Source organism: Myotis myotis, unplaced genomic scaffold, assembly GCF_014108235.1.
Source record: "Myotis myotis isolate mMyoMyo1 unplaced genomic scaffold, mMyoMyo1.p scaffold_m19_p_3, whole genome shotgun sequence".
Classification (NCBI taxonomy): Eukaryota; Metazoa; Chordata; class Mammalia; order Chiroptera; family Vespertilionidae; genus Myotis; species Myotis myotis.
The window spans coordinates 17,483,530-17,495,657 of record NW_023416335.1 but is presented as its reverse complement, the minus strand read 5'-3'; the positions used below and the strand labels follow the sequence as shown (position 1 = coordinate 17,495,657).

General features: G+C 39.5%; 1 long non-coding RNA gene across 1 annotated transcript; it reads left to right on the top strand.

The window, feature by feature from the left end:
* The first annotated feature begins 378 nt into the window (after window positions 1-378).
* Window positions 379-8,132, top strand: LOC118650064. The gene is made up of 3 exons (XR_004965838.1): window positions 379-484; window positions 5,095-5,196; window positions 8,008-8,132. It is a non-coding gene; the product is annotated as an uncharacterized LOC118650064 (long non-coding RNA).
* Window positions 8,133-12,128: the final 3,996 nt, after the last annotated feature.

Genomic DNA, 12,128 nt, shown 5'->3' with positions numbered 1-12,128 from the left:
TCTATCCCTCTCTTGCTTATGACTCAGGCCCTCTTTGATTAATTTTTATGTCTCCATTCTAGAAATAATCATTCATTTTCTTCAGGCTTAAGCAAGACAGCTCTTGCCTTGTAGCTGGCTCCCAACCCAACCATCTCCCAGGTGCACCTTCTCTGCAGCAAGCACTCCCACCCAGCTAGTCCTTGTCCCCTGGGAAACACCTGGCAGTTGAGAAGGAGAGCTCAAGGGAAGAGGAGGAGAGTGAAGATAAGCACAGGAAGAGTGAGCACATTCAGGGCTAACACATTGCACTGGGACGATACCTTTTCCCAGAGATCTGAGGGCTGGAACTTACACATAAAATTATCTTCTTGCTATTTCTTATAGGTAGACATTGAAACAGCTCCAGGAAGAATAAAGAGAAACTCACCATTTCTTTGGGAAAAATGAGTGTTCAGAGCAAATGGATTCTGCAATCCATAATTAAGCATGAGAGGAGTCAAAGGTAATGGAGTTTTATGCCTCACTACAGCTACAAAAACACATCTTATATTTTACCTCTATTTGTTATTGTTTGCTGCATAATATATTACTTGCAAAACTTAGTGGCTTAATGCAATACATATTATCTCACAGTTTTTGTGTCAGAAATTCAGGAGTAGGTGGGTAAGCAGAGAATACCAATCCATCCTTCACTCTATCAACAGAAGAAGCAAATGTGCAAAGGGCCATTCCTGAGATGAACAAGAGCACTATGCTTTCCATCAGACATTAGCCTATAAGAAAGAGGTCTCTGGCCTAGATAACTTGCAGTATCAAACAATATGGGGAATTAGTGAACTGACAAGCCTAAAATATGGCCAATAGGGATAAAAGTTACCCAGAAGAAGCCCAGGATTTGAACTCTGCAGCAAATGCACAGTTCTAATCTCTCCTCCCCCTCTCTTTACAATGTAATACTTGGCAAGAGAAAGGTCACTTGACAATATTTATTAGCTCATTAACTGTAAGTGTCTTTGCTGCCATGGGAAATATTTTTTATATCAATTCAATTCTGTTCTACAAGCTACGCTGCAGGTGTCTCTTCATTGTGCAAATGAATTGGTGAGCACTAACTCTCTCCTGGCATCCAAGATCCATAACTAAATATTATTCTTTTTCCAGCTGTGAAAAAGAACATGATCAGACTGAGTTGGGCTTGGCTGACATGCATGAGGTCAAGTAGGCAAATGTCTGATCATGGGCAGTACTTCCAAGATGAGGAGCTTGGCTATCTCATTTCCCCTGTTTGGACCTCCCCCCGTCCCCATTCCCAAGGAAAGGGAAAGGGAACAGAATGAACATGTACTCAGTGCCAGATACTATATTAGGACCTTTTTTATACATTAGTTAATTTAATTCTCCCAACAGCTCTAATAAGTAGGAAAGGAATTGTCACTAATAAAACAGATGAGGAAACTGAGTCTCAGAAAACCTAATTTGTCACACAGCTGTTAATGTGGGGAAGCTGGAATTCAAACCTAAAGCCATTTTTTTTTTCAAACACATACTATTCTGTTAAAAATTAGTCTTCTCAAACATTGACAATTTCCCACTTGCTTTCCCGAAAAATTTGGGCATGGTTGCAGGTGATTCAGTAGCAGCAATAGAATAAAATGTCATTGGACTTCTGATTTAAAGATTTGTCTTTTTAGAATTAGGTGCACTGATTCTTTAAATAAACTAAAATGTATCTTTCTAATTGATTGTTTTAAAATAGAAATCTGATCACAGCTCAGCTGTTATTTATATTTTTTGGCGGGGGGGGCGAGGAATCTATAAGCCCACCAGCTCTATTGGTAGGGATATGATACCCATGATTAGAAGATATCAAAAATATCATTCATTCATTCCCTGCATTTGCACAAGTTCTTCCTTTTGCCCCCCACCCTTGGTTTGACTATCTCTTAATTGTCCTTCAAAAGTCATCTCAAGTGCCAACTCTTCTGAGAAAGTTACCTTCCCTCTCATAGTACCATGTACAATTTTCATTGTTTTATACAACTCCCCGTGCATTTTTTATTTAATTGTTTTTCCCCTCAAACTGCTAGAGTATTAATTCTTTGAGGGCAAGGGTCTTGGCTCACTCATCTCTGTTCTCAGTGCCTAAGAGTTGCCATTTAGGGATTCTCCAGTTAGTTGTTAAATGAATGAGTGAATAAACGAATCATTAGTTAATATGATGACATTATTTATTAGGCACCTACAACTTATAACAATATTTCACCTCAAGTCTAATGTCGTATGCCACTGCTTTGGTGATATTTGAATTCAAAACCATGGCATACTGTCAACTGTGGAACACTGTGGGGTGAACCTCTCTCAAACACACACACACACACACACACACACACACACACACACACCCCTTTTCTCAGGTCAGGCAATCAGCAAAGCACCCCATAGCTTTGAGATAAAGGATTTTTGAGGTTCATTTATATAGGTCTCATTTGAAGAGGACTCTGTCTCTACATGACTTCTATCCATAACGGGGCCCTGGTAAGCTTTTAAAGAAAATGTTGTCTGTTGGAAAAGAGATTTCCCAGCGTTTAAGAACTGGCCCATAGAACCTGGAGCTGAGAACTCACATTCTGTGAGTGGAGCAGAAAGTGTTTGGTAGGAGAGTGATGGCCACAACAGGCCAATTGGTTTAGCTTTTCAACATTTTGAGCTTCAAAGTTAATACCTGTTTAAAATAAACTCAGCCATTCCAGAATGTGAGAATGCAATATATTTAAAGAGAATCATCACAGAATGTTAACACAGAAAGCATGTCCAGAGTTTTGAAATAACTTGATTTTATGTGATAATTAATTGCTTTCCCCACTTACCCTATTCCTTTAGATGAAAATGCTGTGAAATCACTTTTTTAAAAAAGAATGAAAACATTACAGGTTTTTTAATCTAACTTTTCTCTACTAATGGGGCCTCAGAAAAGGATGTCTCTGCTTTGCTTTACCCTCTCTTTATGATCAAAGAGGAATTTAGGAGCCCCGTGGAACAGATGGGAAAATGGCTTGTAATTCGGAGCCAGCCTTGAGTTTGGTGGCGATGGCAGTAAAGGGGAGAGAAAATGGGGTGCTAATGATATTAGAGAGAGTGACTCTTCAGGAGAAAGCATTTATTTTACAGGTTTCAGAATTTATGGGATAACTAATATTGACAGTCGTGTACATTTTGCACAGGGAGTACTTTAAGCAGCAACTGACTAGATGCCAACATATGTGAAAGTAATAGTCCAGGATTTAAAATGCTGTCTGCATTTACATGAGGGAGAATCAGGAGAGTTCTTCTCACTCCGCGGATGTTCAGTACCAGCAGCTACGGTTTTATAAATTACCAGCCTTCCCCCCCCCCCCCCCCCCAGAGTGTTCCTTTCTGAAGCAATGTGCCCTGTAGCCAGAACAACTGTATGTCCCGGGACTTTTAGAACAGCTCTGATTTAAAATAATCTATCCTGTCGGACACCCCTCACATGTTAGGTAGTGTGACAGTTGGGGTTCAGAAAGCATGGTCACCATAGATTCAGTGCTTCCAGAGGAACGCTTGCATTCCATCAACTCTCAGACGATTTGATCATCCAGCCTTTGCGGCAGTCCCCCCTCCGGCTTGGACCCCATGCACGGTTGTTCCCAAGCAGAAGAAATAAGGTGGAAAAGAAGGGCATTGCACCCTTACGCTATTATAGGAATATTATTCTATACAATTTTTAAAGTCAGGCAAAAGTGTGTGTTTTCAAAATCACACATTGTATATCGTAGGAAAATTAAAAATAAAACCAAGCAAACTAAGGAAAACACCCCATCCTACCCAACTGCATAGATTATTGTCTAATATTTATTGTACATGAAAACAGTTGGTGATAATCCTTTTTTCTTAACAAAGAATGTGGTCCTAATACCCATGACCAGGTTTGTCACCATATTTCTTATTTAGCAATGCATCACAAACATCTTTCTACAGCACTAAATACATATTTACAGCATTCTTTTAATCACTGCCTAGTACTCTATAGTAAAGATATGCAATGCATTTCTTAAAACCCTTTGGATATTGTTAGTTTGATGTTTTATTAGTACATACAATGCTGAAAAAAGGCATAATTTTCTTCACATGAAGCATTTGGTGGCGACATGGGACTTTATCCTGTACAAGTCTGCAGATCTCCCTGAGAGCTGCCAGGAATGATAGCTTTTGGCAATGTGCAAGAGTCTAGCCCTTCTATGCCCAACACATCCCTGGAGCACTAGGGAACCCCACTTTAATCTTCATTATCATTTGCTATTGGCTTCTTTTGTGTTTCTCAAGGATTCCCTGGTGTCCAGTCCAACTTTCTTGATCATCTCGTTGCCATTATTTTTTTGGCTGGACGTCGCAAGCATTGTTCTGAGGTCAGTCTATGGTTGAGTCTGTCTGGATCGCATTTTCGGGTGGTGCATCACACACCATGTCTGCTCCCTGGCTCCAACCAACAAGACTTAAAAGAGATTTTTTTTAAAAAGGCTCAGAAAGTTTTTTGGATATCAAACAGCTTTTACAAAAATAACATTTTTATGACTTAAAATGTAAATGAATCAGAAACATATGGATTAAATTTCCTTTGAAATACCCCAGGGTTTCAAAACTGAAGGGATGAGCGCTTGCAAAATGAGTTAAATCGAGTTTTGCCAAAAATCAAACGTTTGAAAAATTGTTGGGGATGTTTTGCTGATCCCTAGGTGCTCGTGCTTGTGGGTTCTTCATTTTCTGTTTCAAAAGCACTGAGACTGTAAAATGTGGGTCACTCAATAAAATGTACTTAGGACTAATTCTATGGGCATTTGGCTCTGGAGTTAAAGAATTGATTTCAGAAAGTCAATTTTAGAATGAACTTGAGTTATGCCTCACTTATTCAGTATGTTGCAGTCCCTTCCTCCAACTGTGATCATGCCCGTCCTGTGTGAAGGGTGCTCCAAGGGAACTCAGACTATGCTGGGAAAAGCCTGACCCATCCATTAAACAAGCCCAAATTAGCACTCCTCTCTTAAGTTACTTATCTGTCAGTTACTCCGGTATTTCCCTGTTCTTGTATTTTAGGTCAATATGCATGGAAGCAGGGCCTAAGAGAGGGATTCTTGTATACGTGATTTATTGAGGAAGAACTCTCAGGAGAAATCTGTAAGGAAGTGAGGGAAACAGGTAAGGCAGGGGCAGAAGCTAAGCAAAGATGTGGTTTCAGCTGAAAACTATCTTCAGCCTGATCCTACAGGGAGCTCTGAAGCATAATAGCTCCTGGGAGCTGTCCCACCTTGAAACATAGCCCATATCAATCAGTCCTTGGCTGTCAGCTGCCCCTGGAGGGAGAACCAACCTCTCTGCCTATTGGGGGAGGGGCAGCTCCAGTCTCTCTGCTGAGGACAATCCTTAGGGCATTTCCACAGACAAGAGGGTAAGTGTGAGTCTTAGCCAATAATACCCACAGCAGTTGAGGACAGAGGCAATGGGCACAAAAAGGGATCTGGCAGGTTATTAACAGTGTTCACTATATCCCTCTTTCTCAAAGCCTTAAAGACACTTTTAATTCCTCCCTCTGTCTAATGCTTTCCCATGTTCAATCAAATTCTTTCCATTTTATTTTATTTTATTGTATCTTTTTCTTGCCTTTACCTTATTTGAAGATTTCCTACTGCGACTATGTTAGTGTAGGCTTATCATGAAATATCTGGATCACCCTACCCATGTCTCAGTTGAATCTCCGCTTTAGAAATCTCCTACCCAGGTTATCCCACACATTGCTAGATTACTGTTCTCCAGATATCATTTTCAAATGTTTAAGAATCAAGTGTAGTTCTTAAATATCTACAGGAACATTTTACAAAAATTGTAAGATAAAGAATATGTTAAAATCATAGTGTTCTTTGGAGTTCCATTAAATGCTAGCATAGTAGCCTTAATTTGTTAAAAGTGTTGTTTGCTATATCTGGTTTTATGCTAAAATAGACAGACTATAATGTGGAAAAGTAAAGCATAAGAAAATTAATTTGACAAATATTGATAGAATCTATCAATTAGCTAAGCTAAAGTTTTACTTAAATGGAATCCTATATAATAAAAGGCTAATATGCAAATCAACTGAACAGCAGAATGACTGGTTGCTATGATGTGCACTGATCACCAGGGGGCAGATGTTCAACACAGGAGCTTCCCCCTGGTGGTCAGTTTGCTCCCACAGGGAGAGTGCCACTCAGCCAGAAACCGGGCTCACAGCTGGTGAGTGCAGCAGTAGTGGTGGGAGCCTCTCCTGCCTCTGCAGCAGCACTAAGGATGTCTGACTGATGGCTTAGGCCCGCTCTTAGGTAGGGCATCCCCTGAGGGCTCCAGGACTGTGACAGGGCACAGGCTGAGCTGAGGGACCCCACCCCGCCAAACAAGCCCACGAATTTCCTGCACCAGGCCTCTAGTAATATATAAAACACTTAGACCAGTGCCTACTAAGAGTAAGTGTTCAACAAATATTGGCTAATGTTATCACTGTTGTTGCGGTGATCTCACAACTGGTCTCTCTGATTACACTGTTGTCATTTTCCAAGAGTTGTTTTATACAGAAGCTAGAATAATCATGTTTAAATTGAAATAATATGATTATATTAAAGTCTTGCTTATATTTCTTCCCATTATATTTACAATGAAACCTTATCTTTACGTTGGTCTCTAAGACAGCACAACTTTTCCCTGCCCATGTCTCCAACTTCAGCTCTAGTCACTGCCAAGACATGCTTCCAGCACATGGGCTACCTTAAGTTCCTTCTCTGTCAATCTCTTCTGCCTCAAGGTTTTTGCACCTGTTAAAACCCTCCTCCCACCCCTACTTCTTGCATGAGTAGATCCACCTTTAGGTCTCAGTTTAAATGTTTCCTTCTCAGAAAGTCTTTTCCTGACTGTCTCATTTATTCCTTCATTCAACAAGTATTTATTGAACATCTACTCTGAGCCAGGCATTATTATATTCCCAGAAGAAAAAGTAAAAAACCATCATAATTAAAAGGCAGCAGTCCTTGTCCTCTGAGAAGTTACATATAATTAGAGAAACAGAAAAACTAAATAGGGTTCTGTCTGGGTAGCTCAGGGTTAGTTGGTGAGAGTGTCATCCTGACACACCAAGGTTGTGGGTTTGATCCCTGGTCAGGGCATCTCTCTTTCTCTCAAGTAAATCAATAAATGACAAAAAGGAAAATCAGGATAAGTAAGCAAATTAAATGTGTGTATGAGAAAATAAAGTTGAGAAGGAGATGAGGAGTGCTGGAATTGAATGATTGCAATTTCTGACAGGTCAGAAAAAACCTCTTTCAGAAAGAGATCTATATTTGAGCCAAGACCTGTAATAGATCCAACAGTCACATTCCACTACATATTTTACATTTCAGTCTTTTGTGTTGAAAGAGATCTTTATTTGAGCAAAGACCTGAAATAGATCCAGCTATACCATTCCACTATATATTTTTCATTTCAGTCTTCTGCGTTTTTTTCCTTCTTAAAGGTACTTATTAAAATTTATAATTATATTTTTGCCTTATTTTGTCAGTTTTTGCCCCTAGATTGTAAAGTTAATGGGAACAGAATCATATTTGTCTTGTTTACTATTATACTCCCAGTATATAACACTGTACTGATGCAAAAATTGTTAATATATATTTATTCAATAAATAAGTGAAGTTGTTTATTATTACTGAACCAAATATCAGAAATCAGAGTTACTCCTGAATGCAACTTATCATGTTAGAATGAAATGAAATGCCTTGTGTAGAAGTACATTTCATAGAAGAGCAAAGTGAATTGCAATTGATTGACTATAATGCTGTCTCTTACTTTTTGAATAGAGATGGAGCATAAAAGAGAAATACTTTGGCTACCATCTTAGCACTCTATCATACCACAAGAGAGAGCAAAAGCAGACATACTCCACATTCTGAACCTCTGATTTCTGTATCTTTTCTGCCCTCTCCTTCCCAGCATAAAAAAAGAACAGGAGCACTCACCAAATTTTCCAGGTCTATCTCACTTTCTCCAATGAATGCCTAAGGAACCGAGAGGATTAAGACTGAACCATGAAGCACATTAAAAATTGGAAACCTAAGAGGTAGGCCTATTTTTTTCAAATATATTTTTATTGATTTCAGAGAGGACGGGAAAGGGAGAGAGAATCATTGATCGGCATAGCTCCCATAACCCAGACATGTGCCCCAGATCCGTAATTGAACTGTGACCTCCTGGTTCATAGGTCAATGCTCAACCACTGAACCATGCCAGCAGGGCCGTATTTTTGCACATACAGGCCTGTAGCTGGAGAGCACCAGCTATGACAAGACTCCTGACAGTGTTATTCTAAGAAAGGCCAAGAAGACAAATTAGGAAGTCTTAGCCCAAGAAGTCAAGGGAAGTACAGCGTCTTGTAAATTATTCTAACGGATGTATGCAGAAAGAATAGTTATAAATTCATTTAGATTACTGAGGAAAAATGATCTAGCAAATTGTATTCCAGGTGTAGTGGAAAGGTTCATAGTTTGGTCAGAGCTCTGCTAGAGAGTTGAGATATGTGCAGTATTGTTTTATTTCATGTTCTCTGATAACTAAGGATTTTAAATATTTCATAAGGCCTATTTACTGACCATGTGTATTTTCCTTTGTGTAAACTCTCTGTAAAAATTTTTGCCTGGTGTTCTATTAGGGGTTTAGAATTTTCTTTATTTATTTGAATTCATGTTTTGTAACTTTTTAAATGTTTTAATTGATTTTATTTCCTTTATTGGTTAAGGTATTACATATGTGTCCTTATCTCCCCATTACCTCCCCCCCCCCCACCCCCGCTCATGCCTTCACTCCCTTGGTGTCTGTATATGCAGAGGGTTTACATTTGATCAATCTGTAATATAAAGTTTAGGGGATTGTGATTTATCTTGTACAAAGTCTGCACATTAATTAGAACAAAAATAAACCTTAGCAAAATTTGGTATACTGTATAGGCATGTGCCATGAAGCTACATTTCTTTTTTTTTTTTTTTTTAATATATTTTTTTTATTGATTTTTCACAGAGAGGAAGGGAGAGAGATAGAGAGAGTTAGAAACATCGATGAGAGAGAAACATCAATCAGCCGCCTCCTGCACATCCCCCACAGGGGATGTGCCCGCAACCCAGGTACATGCCCTTGACCGGAATCGAACCTGGGACCTCCCAGTCCGCAGGCTGACGCTCTATCCACTGAGCCAAACCGGTTTCGGCTACATTTCTTTTTAACTTCCTTATTTTGAGATAATTATATATGTACATTTAATGTAAGAAGTAATACAGAGAGATTGTATGCATCATTAACCCAGTTTTTCCAATGGTTTACATCTTACAAAACCATAGTAGCGCCTGGTTGGTGTGGCTCAGTGGTTGAGCATCGACCCATGAACCAATAGGTCACTGGATCATTTCCTGGTCAGGGCACATGCCTGGGTTATGGGCTCAATCCCCAGTAGGGGATGTACAGGAGGTAGCCAATCAATATTTTTCTCTCTCTCCCTCTCCCTTCCTCTCTCTCTAAAATCAAATTGTTTCCCCCTTTGAAATATGTTTTTATTGATTTCAAAGAGGAAGGAAGAGGGAGAGAGAGATAGAAACATCAATGATGAGAATCATTGATCAGCTGCCTCCTGCATGCCCCCAAGTGGGAATTGAGCCTGCAACCCAGGCATGTGCCCTTGACTGGAATCAAACCCACGACCCTTCAGTTCCCAGGCCGATGCTCTATCCACTGAGCCAAACCAGCCATGACTGTTTCTCCCTTTAGGTAGTACTTATTTTTTTCTGCTGCTTTCCATACTTTTTCTTTCATTTAGTGTTCTGAAGTTTAATTATGATGCATCTTGATGAGAACTTCTTTGCTTTATCCTATTTGTGATTTGTCCAGTTTCTTGAATCTGTAGGTTTAAATCTCTTACAAAATGTGAAAAGTTTTCAGGCATTATTTCTTTGAATATTTTTTCAACTTCTCCCTTTTTCTTTTTTTTTCTTTTCTTTTTTTTTTTTTTAGCAATCCAATGATATGAATGTTAGATCTTTTATTAAATTCCATAGACACAGGGCTCTGTTCATTTTTCCAGTCTATTTTCACTCTGTTTTTCAGATTGAGTAATTTCTATTATATTCAAGCATGTTCATAATTGCTTGCTGTAGCATTTTTATCATGGCTACATTAAAGCTTTGTCAGATAATTTTAACATGTTTGTCATTTCAGTACTGATTGTCTTTTTCATTCAGTTTGAGAACATTCTCATTCACAGTATGACTAGTAATATTTTATTTAACCATGGACATTTTGTATCATGGGACTCTGACTTTTATTTAAATGTTTATTTTCTCTAGCTTTATCAAATATTGCTTTGACAGCAGATGGTGAAGCAGCTCTTGTTACTATGATGTGGAGCTGGTAGTCCAGGTCTCCCATTCAGCCTTGCTTGTACCCAAGGTGGTGGGCTCCTTGTTATTGCTGGGTGGGCTTCACGTCCAGCTCTTCCCATTGTCTCCACTGACACCACAGTGGGGGTGGCCTCATTAATAAAGGGTGATGGTGAATGTCCTCACTTTCTATTATGCTTATGCTAACACCATCCATGAGGAGGGAAAGAGGTGATTCATTAATGCTGGGTAGGTACTGAAGTCCAGACTTCCCAGGTGGTCTGCCATCACACTGAAGGTAGGAGCTCTTTACATCTCTGTGGGGGTAAAAGTGTAGATTCCTTCTTTGACACTACTTCCATAGGGGTCTTGGGGCACTTCGTTGCAACCTTTTGGGTGAAAGTCTAGACTTTCCAGTTAGTCTTTACTGACATGAGTGGAGCCATTATTTTATTCTGATTGGCTGGAGTAAATTATTTAAAATTCTTCACTTTCCAGGTTGCCCCTATCCTGAAATTGGGCTACAGATAGCAGACCTTTGTTTGGGATGATTTTTTAAATTTAATTTTTTAATTTTTTGTATTGATTAAGTTATTACATATGTGTCCTTATCCCCACATTACCCCCTATCCCCCCCCCCACATGCCCTCACCCCCCTGTTGTCTGTGTCCATTGGTTAGGCCTATATGCTTGCATATAAGTCCTTTGGTTGATCTCTCCCCTTACCCCCACCCTCCCCTACCTTCTCTATGAGGTTTGATGGTCTGATCGATGCTTCTCTGGATCTGTTTTTGTTCATCAGTTTATGTTGTTCATTATAGTCCATAAATGAGTGAGATCATGTGGTATTTATCTTTCTCTGACTGGCTTATTTCACTTAACATAATGCTCTCCATTTCCATCCATGCTGTTGCAAATGGCAAGAGTTCCTTCTTTTTTTTTCTTTTTAAATATATTTCATTGATTTTTTACAGAGAGGAAGAGAGAGGGATAGAGAGTTAGAAACATCGATGAGAGAGAAACATCAATCAGCTGCCTCCTGCACACCTCCTACTGGGGATGTGCCCGCAACCAAGGTACATGCCCTTGGCCGGAATCGAACCGGGACCCCTCAGTCCACAGGCCGATGCTCCATCCACTCAGCCAAACCGGTCAAGGCAAGTTCCTTCTTTTTTTTTACCGCAGTGTAGTATTCCATTGTGTAGATATACCACGGTTTTTTAATCCACTCATCTACTGATGGGCACTTAGGCTATTTCCAAATCTTAGCTATGGTGAATTGTGCTGCTATGAACATAGGGGTGCATATATCCTTTCTAATTGGTGTTTCTAGTCTTTTGGGATATATTCCTAGAAGTGGGATCACTGGGTCAAATGGGAGTTACATTTTTAGTTTTTTGAGGAAACTCCATACTGTTCTCCACAGTGGCTGCACCAGTCTGCATTCCCACCAGCAGTGCACGAGGGTACCTTTTTCTCCACATCCTCGCCAGCACTTTTCATTTGTTGATTTGTTGATGATAGCCATTCTGACAGGTGTGAGATGGTACTGCATTGTTGTTTTGATTTGCAACTCTTGGATGATTAGTGACTTTAAACATGTTTTCATATGTCCTTTGGCCTTTCTTCTGTCTTCTTTCAAAAAGTATCTATTTAAGTCCGTTGCCCATTTTTTGATTGGGTTGTTTATCT